This window comes from Hakea prostrata, chromosome 2 (genome assembly GCF_041222555.1).
Source record: "Hakea prostrata isolate BN-2017 chromosome 2, UWA_Hpros_2, whole genome shotgun sequence".
NCBI lineage: Eukaryota > Viridiplantae > Streptophyta > Magnoliopsida > Proteales > Proteaceae > Hakea > Hakea prostrata.
Window position 1 is genome coordinate 37,821,320 of NC_142601.1, and position 13,720 is coordinate 37,835,039.

At 40.5% G+C, this 13,720-nt stretch overlaps 1 non-coding gene across 1 annotated transcript; it reads right to left on the minus strand.

Annotated features, from left to right (window-relative positions):
- Positions 1–12,203: 12,203 nt before the first annotated feature.
- Positions 12,204–12,310, minus strand: LOC149024305 (small nucleolar RNA R71). The gene has a single exon (XR_016171893.1). It is a non-coding gene; the product is annotated as a small nucleolar RNA R71 (small nucleolar RNA).
- Between the last annotated feature and the right edge of the window lie 1,410 nt (positions 12,311–13,720).

The following is a 13,720-nucleotide window of genomic DNA, read 5'->3' on the forward strand; positions in this document are numbered from 1 at the left end:
CTAATGCAGACAGTGGCATGCAAAAATCCGAATTTTGAGAATCCAGAACCGAATTCGATGGCTTAAAAGGGTACAAATCAGAGGGGAATTACATGGTAGTATTCTAGGGTATAGAGGATATCAAATCATAAATCAAAACAAGTTCTCAAGTTACAACCTAGAAATCATGAGGTTAACCTAATTAGGTTGAACATAGGTTAGGAGGGAAAAATAGAAAAATTAAAGATAATGAACTAGGATATGAAAGAATTCAGATCTAGTAAAGAAAACATAATAATTGGGTTAACATGATCAACAAGCGGGTTCTTGGGTTTGATCCAAGAAAATTAGGGTTTCACCCTTTTGGCTCCCTGGACGAATAATTGTGAGATCTGAATGAACAAAGACAAATCAAAATAGGAAAATATAGATGATTAAGTTTTAGGTTAACATAATGTCACCCAAAAAGGATTTCCCTTTCACAAGGTAGGTTACCAAAAGTTCTTCAGAAAATCACACAGGTTAGGGTTTTAAAGGATTAGGGTTAGGTTTTTAAGAATTCAAAGGCCAGGGTTTAAGATCATGATGATGATCATGAGTCTTAAAGAATATGGTGAGATCAGAGAATTGATGATTACAAGAATGCTTCATCATCTTTTTGATCTCAATGAAGAACAGAATAAAAGAAAGAAATCAGAGATAGAAGAGAGAGTGAGTGAAATCATACCTTTGCCGAAGGAAGATGAAGAATTCTTCAAGTCTTTGCGAGAAATCACCAAAGAATGCAAGGGAATGGGTTAGATTAGGGTTCTAACTCGTTCCAGAGGCTTAGGTGGCGGAGTATTCCCGAGATTAGACTTAAATAGAAGAGACAGGATTCAAATTTCAAAAACAAAATCAATTGGTCGATTGATTGGTCGATTGGTCCAATCGACCAATGAGTCGACCAATCAAGACAACAACTTCAAAACAGGGAATTGAAGGCTCAGATCAAGTCCAAACATCAAGGGGTTTTGCACACACCTAGAGTGACATACCTAGGAGTTAGAAATGCCTTTGAATCAATACAAAGACCACTCCAATATCATCAACTAATCCAATCTTCATCCGGGTGCAGTTTCCACCATTGGGACACTAGCATCAACACTCATGGATTCCAATCCAGCCATCAAGTCTCCAACAGAAATGGCCCAAAGATGACTTCTTGCCTTACTTCGGGTCACTGGACCTACAAATAACAAAGTTTCCGGATTAGGGTCAGGGCTGGGTTTCACATTCTCTCCCCCTTAAAGAAATTTCGTCCCCGAAATTGAAAGTGTACCTGTGCTTCCAAAGATGTGAGGAAACTTCTCCTTCATATCTTCTTCCTTCTCCCAAGAAGCTTCTTCAGGGGTATGGTCCTTCCAACGAATCTTTACCAAAGGGATGGTGCGATTCTGCAATTGCTTGTCCTTCTTATCCAAAATTTCAGCTGGCTCTTCATCATAGGTAAGATCAGCACTAAGTCCTTCAGGTGCCTGCTGTAAGACATGTTCAAGATTTTCAACATATTTCCGGAGCATCGAAATGTGGAACACATTATGCACAGCAGCAATAGCCGGAGGTAATGCCAATCGATAAGCAACGGGTCCAACCTTTTCCAAAATCTCAAAAGGTCCAATGAAACGAGGGCTAAGCTTTCCTTTAACATTAAATCTCATCACACCCTTCATTGGTGAAACCTTCAAGAAAACTTTCTCTCCAACTTGAAATTCCAGATCAGTCCTTCTCTTGTCAGCATAGGATGTCTGTCTTGATTGGGCAGACTTAATCCTTTCTCTTATCATATCCACCATTGCGCTCGTAGCTTCAATCAATTCAGGACCTAAGACTTTTCTTTCACCCGTCTCAGTCCAATATAATGGTGTTCTACAAGTGCAACCATACAAAGCCTTAAACGGAGCCATGCCCATCGTTGCTTGATAACTGTTATTATAGGCAAACTCAACCAAAGCTAAGTGTTCATCCCAATTTCCACCCATATCCACGACGCAAGATCTGAGCATGTCTTCCAAAGTCTGAATTGTCCGCTCAGATTGTCCATCTGACTGTGGATGATGAGCTGTACTCAAGTTCAATTGGGTTCCCAAGGCTTTCTGTAGACTGTTCCAAAACCTTAAGGTGAACCTAGGATCACGATTGGACACAATACTCATTGGCACACCATGTAGACGAACCACATTATCCACATAAAGTCTAGCTAGCTTATCCAAAGTATGAGTGATCTTCATAGGAATAAAATGGGCTGATTTGGTCAACCTATCAACAATCACCCACACAGTGTCATTGCCTTTACTTGTCCGAGGCAAGCTAGTCACAAAGTCTATAGAGATATCTTCCCACTTCCAATTAGGAACAGGAAGGGGCTGAAGCAATCCCGATGGAGGTTGGTGAACGGCTTTCACACGTTGGCAAGTCTCACACTTGGCAACAAAGTCATCAACATCGGCCTTCAAACCAATCCACCAAAAATGTTCCTTCAAGTCCTTGTACATCTTGGTGCTTCTAGGGTGTACTGTAAAGATTGATTGGTGTGCTTCCTTCAATATTTCCTTCTTAAGATCTTCATTTGCTGGCACACACAATCTACCTCTAAACAATAAAGCATCATCCAAAGATATACCAAAGTCAGGATCCGACTCAGGATTCGAAGAAATCTTCTCAACCTTGTCCTTAAGTTTTAGATCAGAACTCTGCAAAGCAACAATCTTATCTCTAAGACTAGACCTTGCCGTCATAGCAGAAAGAACAATAGCAGAATTCTTAGGAACAACTTCCAAATCAAAACTCTCAATAGAAGACAACAAGGGTAGACTCAAAGCATTCAAATCCAAAACCTTCTTCTGAATCTTCCTACTAAGAGCATCAGCAACAACGTTTGCCTTACCAGGGTGATACTGAATATCACAATCATAATCAGAGACTAGTTCCAACCATCTTCTTTGCCTCAGGTTTAACTCTTTCTGGGTAAAGAAGTATTTCAAACTCTTACGATCCGTGAATATAGAGATTTTCTCACCATAGAGGTAATGTCTCCAAATCTTCAAAGAAAAAACAACAGCGGCAAGCTCTAAATCATGAGTGGGGTAGTTCCGCTCATAATCCTTCAATTGCCGAGAGGCATAGGCTACAACCTTACCGTGCTGCATCAGTACACAACCCAAACCAATCTTTGACGCATCAGTATAGACTGTCATACCACCAGAACTATCAGGTATAGTCAAAACCGGGGCACTTGTCAGTCTATCCTTCAATTCTTGGAAATTCTTCTCACAAGCGTCAGACCAAACAAACTTCTCTTCCTTCCGGGTTAACTTAGTCATAGGAGCAGCTAACCGAGAAAAGTTCTCAATAAACCTTCTGTAGTAACCTGTCAGACCAAGGAAACTTCTTATTTCTGTTACAATCTTCGGTCTTTCCCAATCAGCAACTGCTTGGACTTTTTCAGGATCAACATGAATACCTTCAGTAGAAACCACATGGCCGAGGAATACTACACTCTTGAGCCAGAAATCACACTTGCTAAACTTAGCATAAAGTTTCTTTTCTCGTAGTCTTTGCAAAGTGAAATTTAGATGCCTTACATGCTCTTCTTCACTATTCGAATAAATCAGAATATCATCAATGAAGACAATCACAAACTTATCGACCACATCATGAAAGACTCGGTTCATGAGGTCCATTAACACAGCAGGAGCATTAGTCAATCCAAAAGGCATGACTCGGAATTCATAATGATCGTACCTTGTTCGGAAAGCTGTCTTGAAGACATCACTTGACTTCACTTTCAACTGGTGATATCCAGACCTTAAGTCAATCTTTGAGAACACAGCTGCACCCTTCAATTGATCAAAGAGATCGTCAATCCGGGGCAGCGGATATCTATTCTTGATAGTCAACTTATTCAACTCACGGTAATCAATGCACAGACGCATACTACCATCTTTCTTTTTGACGAACAAGACCGGAGCTCCCCAAGGTGACACACTAGGTTGTATGAAATCTCTTTCAATGAGCTCATTTAACTGGTTTTGCAACTCTTTTAACTCAGTAGGAGCCATCCTATACGGAGCCTTAGATATCGGAGCGGCACCAGGGACGAGATCAATAGAAAACTTAACATCCCTATCTGAAGGCACTCCCGATAGATCATCAGGGAAGACATCAACAAAGTCACAGATAACCTTGACTTCGTCAACTCTTTTCTCCACTTTTCTCTTGCCTTCAGAAGAAACATCATCTACTATGGTGTAGATTTGCATCAGTGCGGACAATATCTTTTTACAAACCCTTCTTTTCTCACCTTGAAATTCAAAAACTGAACCTACGCAAGTATGGAACTGAATCTTTCTCGAGGAGCAAAGAAATACAGCTTTGTGGGCTGTTAACCAATCAATTCCCAAAATAACATCAAAGTCTTTCATCTCAAGAAGTACCAAATTAGCTTTCAAGTTCATCTTACCAACCAACACAGGACATTTAACTAATCCTTTATCTAGTTTCACAATAGGACCAGTAGGTGTACTAATCAATAAACAACTAGACAATTTCTCAGGGATTAGGTCAGTCTTCTTAATAAATGCAGATGATATGAATGAATGAGATGCACCCGTATCAAATAAAACAAATGCAGGAAAAGAAGTGACTGACAATGTACCTGTGATCACATCATGGCTTCCATCTTGCTCAATACTAGAGATACTGAACACTCTACCAGAGGGAGGAGCAGGAGCACTCTTCACCACTGGGATAGGCTTCTGGACAGGCTTCTTCGGACAATCGCGAGCAAAATGACCGGACTGCTTACAGAGAGAAGCAAACAGGATTGCTCGGTCCTACCGGAACAGCTGCAACAGGAGGCTTCTGAACAAAAGGCTTAGGATTCGCATTCACTGGTCTAGCACTTGCATTCACAGGTGGTCGATTCCCGCCATACTGAAACTGACCAGGCTGTCGAAAACCAAGGCTTTGACCTATACTCCTAGGCTGAAAAGCAGGAGTGGGATAGGGTTTAGGTCTCACAAAGCGCCGGTCATTACGATCCACCAAACCAGGGTATCTAGATTGCCAAGGCCTCTGCACGCGAGCATTCTCCTTTTCATTTTCTTCCAACTTCTTTGAGTTCTGCATCACTTGGGCATAGCTCGCTATAGGCTGGACAGCGAGATAGCCTTTAATGGCAGGGCGCAATCCCTTAAAGAACTTCTTCACCTTAGCAATATCAGGCTTCAGAGAATCAGGAGCAAAGAAATGAAGTTCCTCAAACTTCTGTTGGTACTCTAACACAGACAAGGATCCTTGTGCGAGAACCATGAACTTAGCTTCCTTCGCATCCTTTACCGCCTCAGGAAAATAATTCATGCAAAAAGCCTCTTTGAATAAATCCCAAGTTACAACACCTGCATGCAAACCTTCCAAAACAGGCCGAGTGGAAGTCCACCAAGCATCGGCTTCATGTCGCAACTTCGCTCTCAAGCAAACAAAATCTTTTGAGCTTCGGAGCATTGCAAATGACGAAAAATCTTTTCCAACTCACGAATCCACTTGTTAGGGAACAAGAGATCCTTGGTAACACCAGTAAAGTTGGGCACTTGCATCTTCATAAAACTTTCCATCAAAGTAGTATGAGGAGTTCCAAGAAGGCCACCCGCATTCGGAATCGCGGCATGAGGATTCACATTAGCACCAGCACGAGTCTCATTATGCAGTGTCATGAAACCCGTCAACATCTGATTAAACTGGGCTGCTTGCTGTTGCATCATATTGCCCATGATGTTGGCAATATCATGAAAGCTTCCGACATTCGGGGCACCTGGTATGTCCTGGGTACCTTGGTCACCAGTCTGCTGATCATGACCACCTTCAGGTATCTCACCACGACCACTTCCATGACCACTGGATTCACCATGCCCACTTCTCAGAGTAACCATTCTGCAAGAACCGGAAACGTCAAAATACCAAATTTCGAAGTTTCAATGAAATCAACATGTCCAAATGATTTGAAAATTTTAAATGATGCTCAAATACATCCATTTAGTCATCCAACAACATTTCATAGGACAAAAATCACATTTTCCAACATTTCAACCAAAATTGGAGCTACTGGGTCCATTGGTCGGTTGATTGGTCGATTGACCCAATCGACCAATGAGTCGACCAATGCTCACAGAATACGAAAATTCGCATTATAAGCCTCATTTTCACATTCAATCTTCATTTTAACTTCTTCCACAAGTGAGTGAGCTCTAGGGAAACATCTTCTAAGGTTCTTCCAAGCATCTTTGGATGATTCAAGTGCTTTAACAACAACACCACAACTCACATTCATCAACCACAAGGTAAAACTAACATTTTCTCTTTTTCTTTCATCTTCTCATGCTTGCATTTCAATCAAAACTATGTTTTACTTGTATCCATTGATAGAAATCATGTTTAGGAATACTTAGAAACATATTCCCTAGGTTTTAAACACAATGCCATGCATAGACAACAAGTTCTAACACCTCTTTGCACTTCTCGCAAGGTTTTCGTACCGAAATCGTACCTTTAGAAAAATTTTGATTTCTCACAAACCGCTTGGAATTTTCGCATGAAATCAATTGCTACATGCTCAAAATGATACTTTAGATATGTCCATATAGTTTGATTTAACCAATTTCAACTTTTCAAAATTTCAATTTTGACCTAGAATGCAAAATCCCCAAATTCCTTCTTGCTGAATTTTTCGCTTTAGATCAATTTTTCGATCGAATTTCATCGAATGAATTTCATAGACATGCAATTCCAAGTATTATGCACATGCTAGTATCTTCAAATCAAATTTCCCCCAAATTTGAAATTATCCGAAAAATTACGAAAATACCCTTTTGGCTTAAATCTTGAAATAGCACTTAACCAACAATGTCATTGTATCTTCTACAGATATTCACTATGCCGAGAGGAGTACGCGGACGAGGTAGAGGTCGCATAATAGGGGCACTCAGAGGTAGAGGTCAGGTTCCTTCAGAGCCTAGACAGTATGTCCGGAGACCAGAGCGCTTCGACACTCCACAAGCCGAGTTCCTGTATGAGGCCTACTTCAGCTACTGCGATCGAGCTAGGACGTCTATTACACCTTCGCCAGCTCCGAGTCTTTAGGATACAGCAGAGGTTTGACACCTTGCAGTGGACTCATCTCTTCACAGAGGATCTGCTTGTATATCCTGAGCTAGTGAGGTTGTTCTTCAGCAACCTTACTTACACCGAGGAGGCTAGAGGTCCAGGGCATCCACTTAGACTTGTCCTCAGGAGCAGGGTCCTTCAGACTCAAATTCGCTTTTCCACCAGATCACTAGCCGAGATTTTGCGGGTCCCTCACTACCCAGATCAGTGCGTATGGATACCTGCAGGAGCAGATATAGATAGCTACTTGATGCCATACGAGTTGCGCGAGATATGCAACACACATCGTGGGACAGCCGCCGGTGCTTCACTCCTAGGAACGCTGGATGATGATAGATTCGCACGAGTTATCGGTAGCATCGTCGGTCGAAACATCATGCCAAAGGAGGATTACAGTGATGGAGGCCATAGTCATCTACCGGATTTAGATGGGCTTTGAGATTGACCTTTCCTACATCATACAGCAGGTCATGCTAGATCTAGTTTTGTGGCCTAGCATGTAGAATCTTTGCTATGGGAGGTTACTGACTTTGATTTTTAGGCATTTCGGGGTCAGTTTCGAGGATACGTTATGGGGACTAGGATGGTACGTCAGATGGGACTGACACAGACAGTGAGATCTCCTTCCAGAGGGTGAGGAGGATGATGAGACAGAGGATGAGCAGGAGTCAGAGGATATCGGTCCTGACAGTGATGATGATCAGGCCGGAGATGATACTGAGATGCACGAGACAGTGCCGGAGCATCACGATTTCCCTTCCTTGCACTTCAAGATAGGTGGTCCTTCTCATGCGGTTCCAGAGACTTCGGATCTCAGTGCACAGATGAGATCGATGACTTCCATGCTGGAGAGGATGGAGGTAAGACAGGAGCAGCTATATAGAAGATGGAGTCACGACAGGATAGGATAGAGTATCAGGTGACTCAACTTTCAGAGGAGTTCCGAGCTTACAGAGATCAAAGGAGATCACCTAGATAGACTGTACTAGGATTTTCTTTTATGCTTTTCAGATGTAGTAGTTGTAAAACTTTTCTTAAAGTTAATGAAGTTCTCTTTGTTTCACTTTATTATTGTATATTATGCACTTTTCTTTTATTGCATTAAGTGACAATTGTTTAAATATAATTATTGTGCATTATTCAGAAGTATCCAGTTATGCTTCATTAATAGTTTCTAATCCAAGTGTTCTATTATTCACTTCTAAGAGTAGATGAGTCACTTCTGGATCTATGACTCAGGAATGTTCTGTTACTGTTTTATGTGGTTAGGATTTCCTTGAACTTTGGGCTCTGATACCATTCTGTCACATCCTCCCAGCCGGTACCCTAACTGGCATACCCGAGAGTGTGATCCACAGCCCCGAAGATCAAGTATCGAGGAAATCATCCTCCCACATATACAATAACATAATCATAAACAGGAAATAAATCAAGTTTTAATATTATAAACAAGGTTCAAAACAAAAATGAATAATTAGTATAATCAGAGTGCGGAAAGATACCATATATCCAATGATATCAAAAAGGAGTAAAGTGAGGCGGAAACTCACTTCACCAAAAATAGCGGAATGTAGTATGAAAATCAAAAGGAATTACAACTGAAACAAAAGTACTAAGAAATAAACTAAGACCAAGCGTCTTCAAGTTTATAGATAACGTCTTCATAAATATGGACTTCGTCAATCCAATGAATCCGTTCTAACTCTATGCAGTTCCCAAAAGTAGTGCGCAGCTTGATCCGCCGGGGAATCATCAAAGTAATCTTGATCGTTGCCAGCACTTTGCGTGTAATACGCTTCATCAACTTGTGCTTTGCTGTACTGCTCGTCATGATAATCTATATCTGCAGGATAATCTAACAAAAAGAAATATACAAAAGGAATGAGTTTCGAAGAAACTTAGTAAGGTAGTTAATCCATAACATCATAGATAACATGTGGCAAAACATAACAAGATGCAATGCAGTATGAAACAGATAAAGTATGAATGCATCTAACTCTATTTATGCTGGTCTCTATGGTAGACATGCTTTAAGTCATAGCACCGTACTTCTTTGGGTAGGTCACGCATACGGCTCCTGTTGGTAGTGGGTCCGCTTAGTACACCAGAAAGAAATTGGTGTTAGCTATGCTTCATCCATCCCTCTCGGACAAACCATGGCAAGGGGTTAAGTCAACACACTCTCTCACAACCAATTGGCATAAGTACTGCCACATGTCAGGAAAAAGCCTAGCCCAATGCAAGTCATCTACTCAGTTACATCAAGTCAGTTCCAGATACTTCCATTCCTCCCCTCTCGGGATCCTTTCCGGTATCCTTCACACTAGAGTCACGGACCATCAACCCTATTGGTTATCCACATATGGTAAACGGGAAGCTCTCATGTCCTCTCACGGATATAACTCACCGGTCTCGAGCGCCCATAAGCCCAAGTCCAGCCATATGCAACCCTCCAATAAATGGCCCCCACAATGTGATTACCGTCCTCTCACGGATATAACTCACCGGTCTTGAGTGCCCGTGAATCCCCATTGCTACCACGGGTTGTTCAGTCTCAATACCCTTCCGAATCGGGTCTAATATAACAGGGGTGTATCCTAGCCAAACACTGCTAGACATCCCTAGGTATGACAACCATTGATTCGGGAAAGCGTCGATGGGCAACCCCGGAAACATCTCATACTATTTCCGATAATGTCCAAGGACAGAAGTGTCAAAAGGACACCTCCCAATCCCAAACCAAACTTAATCAAACACATTCTCAGATCAGTCATGACATACACAACCAGTAGTTCATCATATAAAAGAGAATGTAAAAGCGACATCAGATTTAAGCAGTAATAAGTAATTCATATAACATAAATAATGAAAAAGATGATATAAACAAGTGCTACTGTTCCCATAGTAGGAGATCAGAATTAAAATACAATAACAGTAGGTAATCTCATAGTTTCATAAAGTAGAAACCAGAGAACAAGTAATCTATGCAGTTAAGGAATTAACTTAAAGAATCAAGTATGATCTTGACAAAACCTGAGAAGACAGTCCTAAACAAGTGCACACAACATGTTAGGAAAGATTGATAAGCATGCATTTACCATTATTTATTTGATTTAATTCCCCATACTTATTTAATTAAAGAGAGCTAATTGAGTATTTTTGTGTATTTTTCAGGAATAAGGAGATTTTGGATATTAGAGATAATATGCAGTAAAGTAGGAAAATATATTAGATATTGGTGGATTTTAAATCATGGCATTCAATCTTGCTGCTCAAGAAATCATGGAAAGTGAGATCTTAGCCAAATTGGAAATAGGTGGAGGTCTAAGGAACAAAATTGGTAATAAATCTGAAAATCGGGTAAACAGACCTACCTTCAGTAGTTTGGGCATATCTCTCTCGTATGAGCTTGGATTTAGATGATTCAAGATGCTATGGAACGATATTGAAAATATCTACAAATTTTCAGTTTTGAGGTTTTCCAAATTCCGAAAGAATAAAGGTCGAATCTACGGGTAAAGAGAAGGGATTCATTGTGTGCGGGAGACATAAAAGAGAAGCCAGCCACAGAGAAGAAAGGGGGACGGCGAATGCGGCTCTGATCTCTCTCATTGCTGAAGAAGAAGACCACATCTCTCTCTCTCTCTCCCTATGTTTCATCTTTATTTTTCTTATGTAATTTGTGATAATGAGTAGCTAGTTCCTTTTCTTTGTGATGTAGATGAACCATGCTTATTTCATTAATTTGATTGTTCTATCTCTTCTAGTTGATTGTGTTTGAGTTTGGCAAAAGATGTTCTATAGCTCAGCGAACTAAGCGTGCCAAGCTTCCACGAAGGACGATAATCTTGCGAAGATAGGGCATATCTAGGAAAACCATCCTTAATTTACTTTGGAGTGTAGAGTATATCGGTTAGGGAAAAGCATTGGGGATTCGAAATCCCAAAGATCTTCACATATTCATAGTTAACGTTTTTGCATTAATTAATAGATTTAGTTTAAAATTAGTTCTGTTGAATTCAATCTTAGTGACATAGCCTTTCAGTTCCCCATAGTTCGACCCCGTACTTTCTGCTTGCTAGATTAGTATAGGATTTTATTTTTGATTGGTTAGCGACACGATAAAATTTTGGCGCCGTTGCCGGGGATCCAAAGCACGGTTGCTAGGATTGATTTTTGTCAATTTGGCATAATTTTTAGAGTAATTTTAGTATTTTTAATTTTTAATTTTTCTTTGCTTATTTAACTAATCTCTTTTTCTTTTGTTTTGTAGGTAACTGCAAGAGTAGCGATTCGATAATTAGTTTAAGTTGTTATCTTTTCTTTCTTAGATATAATTGTATTTAGGACTTTTCAATTGTAATATTTGCATTAGTTGGGTTGTTTAGGTTAATTTTTAAAAATCCCCATCCCTCAGATCCCACATGTGTAACTTTTGTTCGAAAGATCACGTGGATTGCGCTTCAGGTACGTCCTAAACTCTTCCTTTTTCTATAGTTATTTTCTTTAATTTTACTTATTTAGCTTATTCTTTTTTTTATTCTTCTGTGTGTATGCATGGTCGTCGGTCCCTAAACCCTGAGTTGACTCCACTTGACTTAGAGTTAGAAGAGACTTTGGCCAACCTTAGAAGGCAAAGAACCATGGCAAACTATGAGCCTCCAATGAGGCCCTTGAGTGAGCATTTCATTCCTACGATATATACTCCGGTTTCTTGTTTTAAGTTGCCTAACATAGAGGCGGCTCAATATGAGATCAAATCTAGTGTGATTCAAATGCTACCATCTTTTTACGGACTTGCCAATGAAGAGCCTTATAAGCACTTAGATGATTTTTTAGAGGTGTCCTCCACAGTTAAAATTCAAAACCTCTCAGTTGATGCTTTAAGATTACTTCTTTTTCCATTCTCCCTTAAAGATAAAGCTAAGCATTGGCTTCATTTTTTGGACAATGTTAAAATTTCCACTTGGGTAGAAATGCAACAGGAATTCCTTAAAAAGTTCTTCCCCATTGGCCGTACCAATAGCATTAGGAGAGCGATAACGAGTTTCTCCCAATAAGAAGGAGAACAATTTCATGAGGCTTGGGAAAGACTAAAAGAGTTACTTAGAAAGTGCCCCCACCATGCTATTCCTAAATGGCAATTGGTTCAATGCTTTTATGATGGCCTTAGAGACCGACATAGGCAAATGGTTGATTCTTCTTGTGGTGGGACTTTCATGCACAAGAATGAGAATGATGCATGGGAACTTTTTGAGACCCTTAGTGAAAACTCCCAACACCATGCTTCAACAGCTAGGACTGAGATTCCATCCATTGGGCAACCAAAGAGGAGCGGTCTCTATCAGATCAATCCTACCATTGAGATGAGCACTACGGTTGACTTGCTTTCAAAGAAATTGGACCATCTCTTGTCATTAGGACAACAAACCCCATCTCCAATTCCTACAAGTTTCTCTCCACCTAATCAGATTGAAACATGTGCTTTATGTTCTAGCCTATTCCATCATGTCTCTAACTGCTATTTGGCTACACAATAGAGTTTGTTAAGGAGCATGCACATTTGGCCCAAGGAGTCTCTAAATTGGGGAATGATCCATATTCCAATGCCTACAACCTAGGATGGTGAAACCACCCCAATTTTTCATGGCGAAACTCAATGCCCAATCCCTCTAATCAAATACCTTATAGGCCACCTCCATTTAATATGCACCACAATGCCTATAGGAATGAGCAACCATCATCTTCACAACCCTCACATAATTCATCATTTGAGGATAAGGTACTAAAAGCACTTAGTGGATTAGAGCAAAACACTCAATTGTTGCATTCCCATTCTCAGTCCATTAACAAATTGGAAACTCAACTTGGTCAACTAGCTGATGCCATCAGTAAGAGGGAGGTTGGTCAGTTACCTAGTCAACCAATAGGTAACCCTAATCATCAAATTGGGTCTAGGAAAGAACAACTCCAAGCAGTCTCGGTTGTGACACGTAGTGGGAAGGAATATTATGCACCTTTGCCTACTCCTAAGCCATTGCCCATTGATCTTGAGAGTCGAGAAGAGGTTGATTTGACCCATGAGACTGGCAATGATGCACACAAGCCTAGTAAAGAAACACCACCTATGAGTATTTCCCATCAATTTCCTTGTAAGGGGTTGCACATTCCGATTGTAGAGGGTCTTATTCCTAAATCTTACACTCCCAAAGTCCCCTTCCCTGAAGCTCTTGAGTCCTCAATTCTAGATTCTAGAAAGAATGAATCATTAAGCCCAAATAGGGGTGAAGAGTGCTTTGCAATTAACTTTATTGATGAGGTAGTGGTTGATTATATTCCAAACATGCTTATTGATGATCCCCTACAACATTACTTGCCATTTGGGGAATCTAACCTAAATATTGAGGAAGTCAACACATTGTTGGACTCTTCCACTTCTTTGGAGCGGTCACCATTCACATTTAGATTTGAGCCTCCACCTCCATTGGCTGCTTCTTACTGAGTCTGGCTAAAGACTTTAAACTTAGCGCTTTATAGGAGG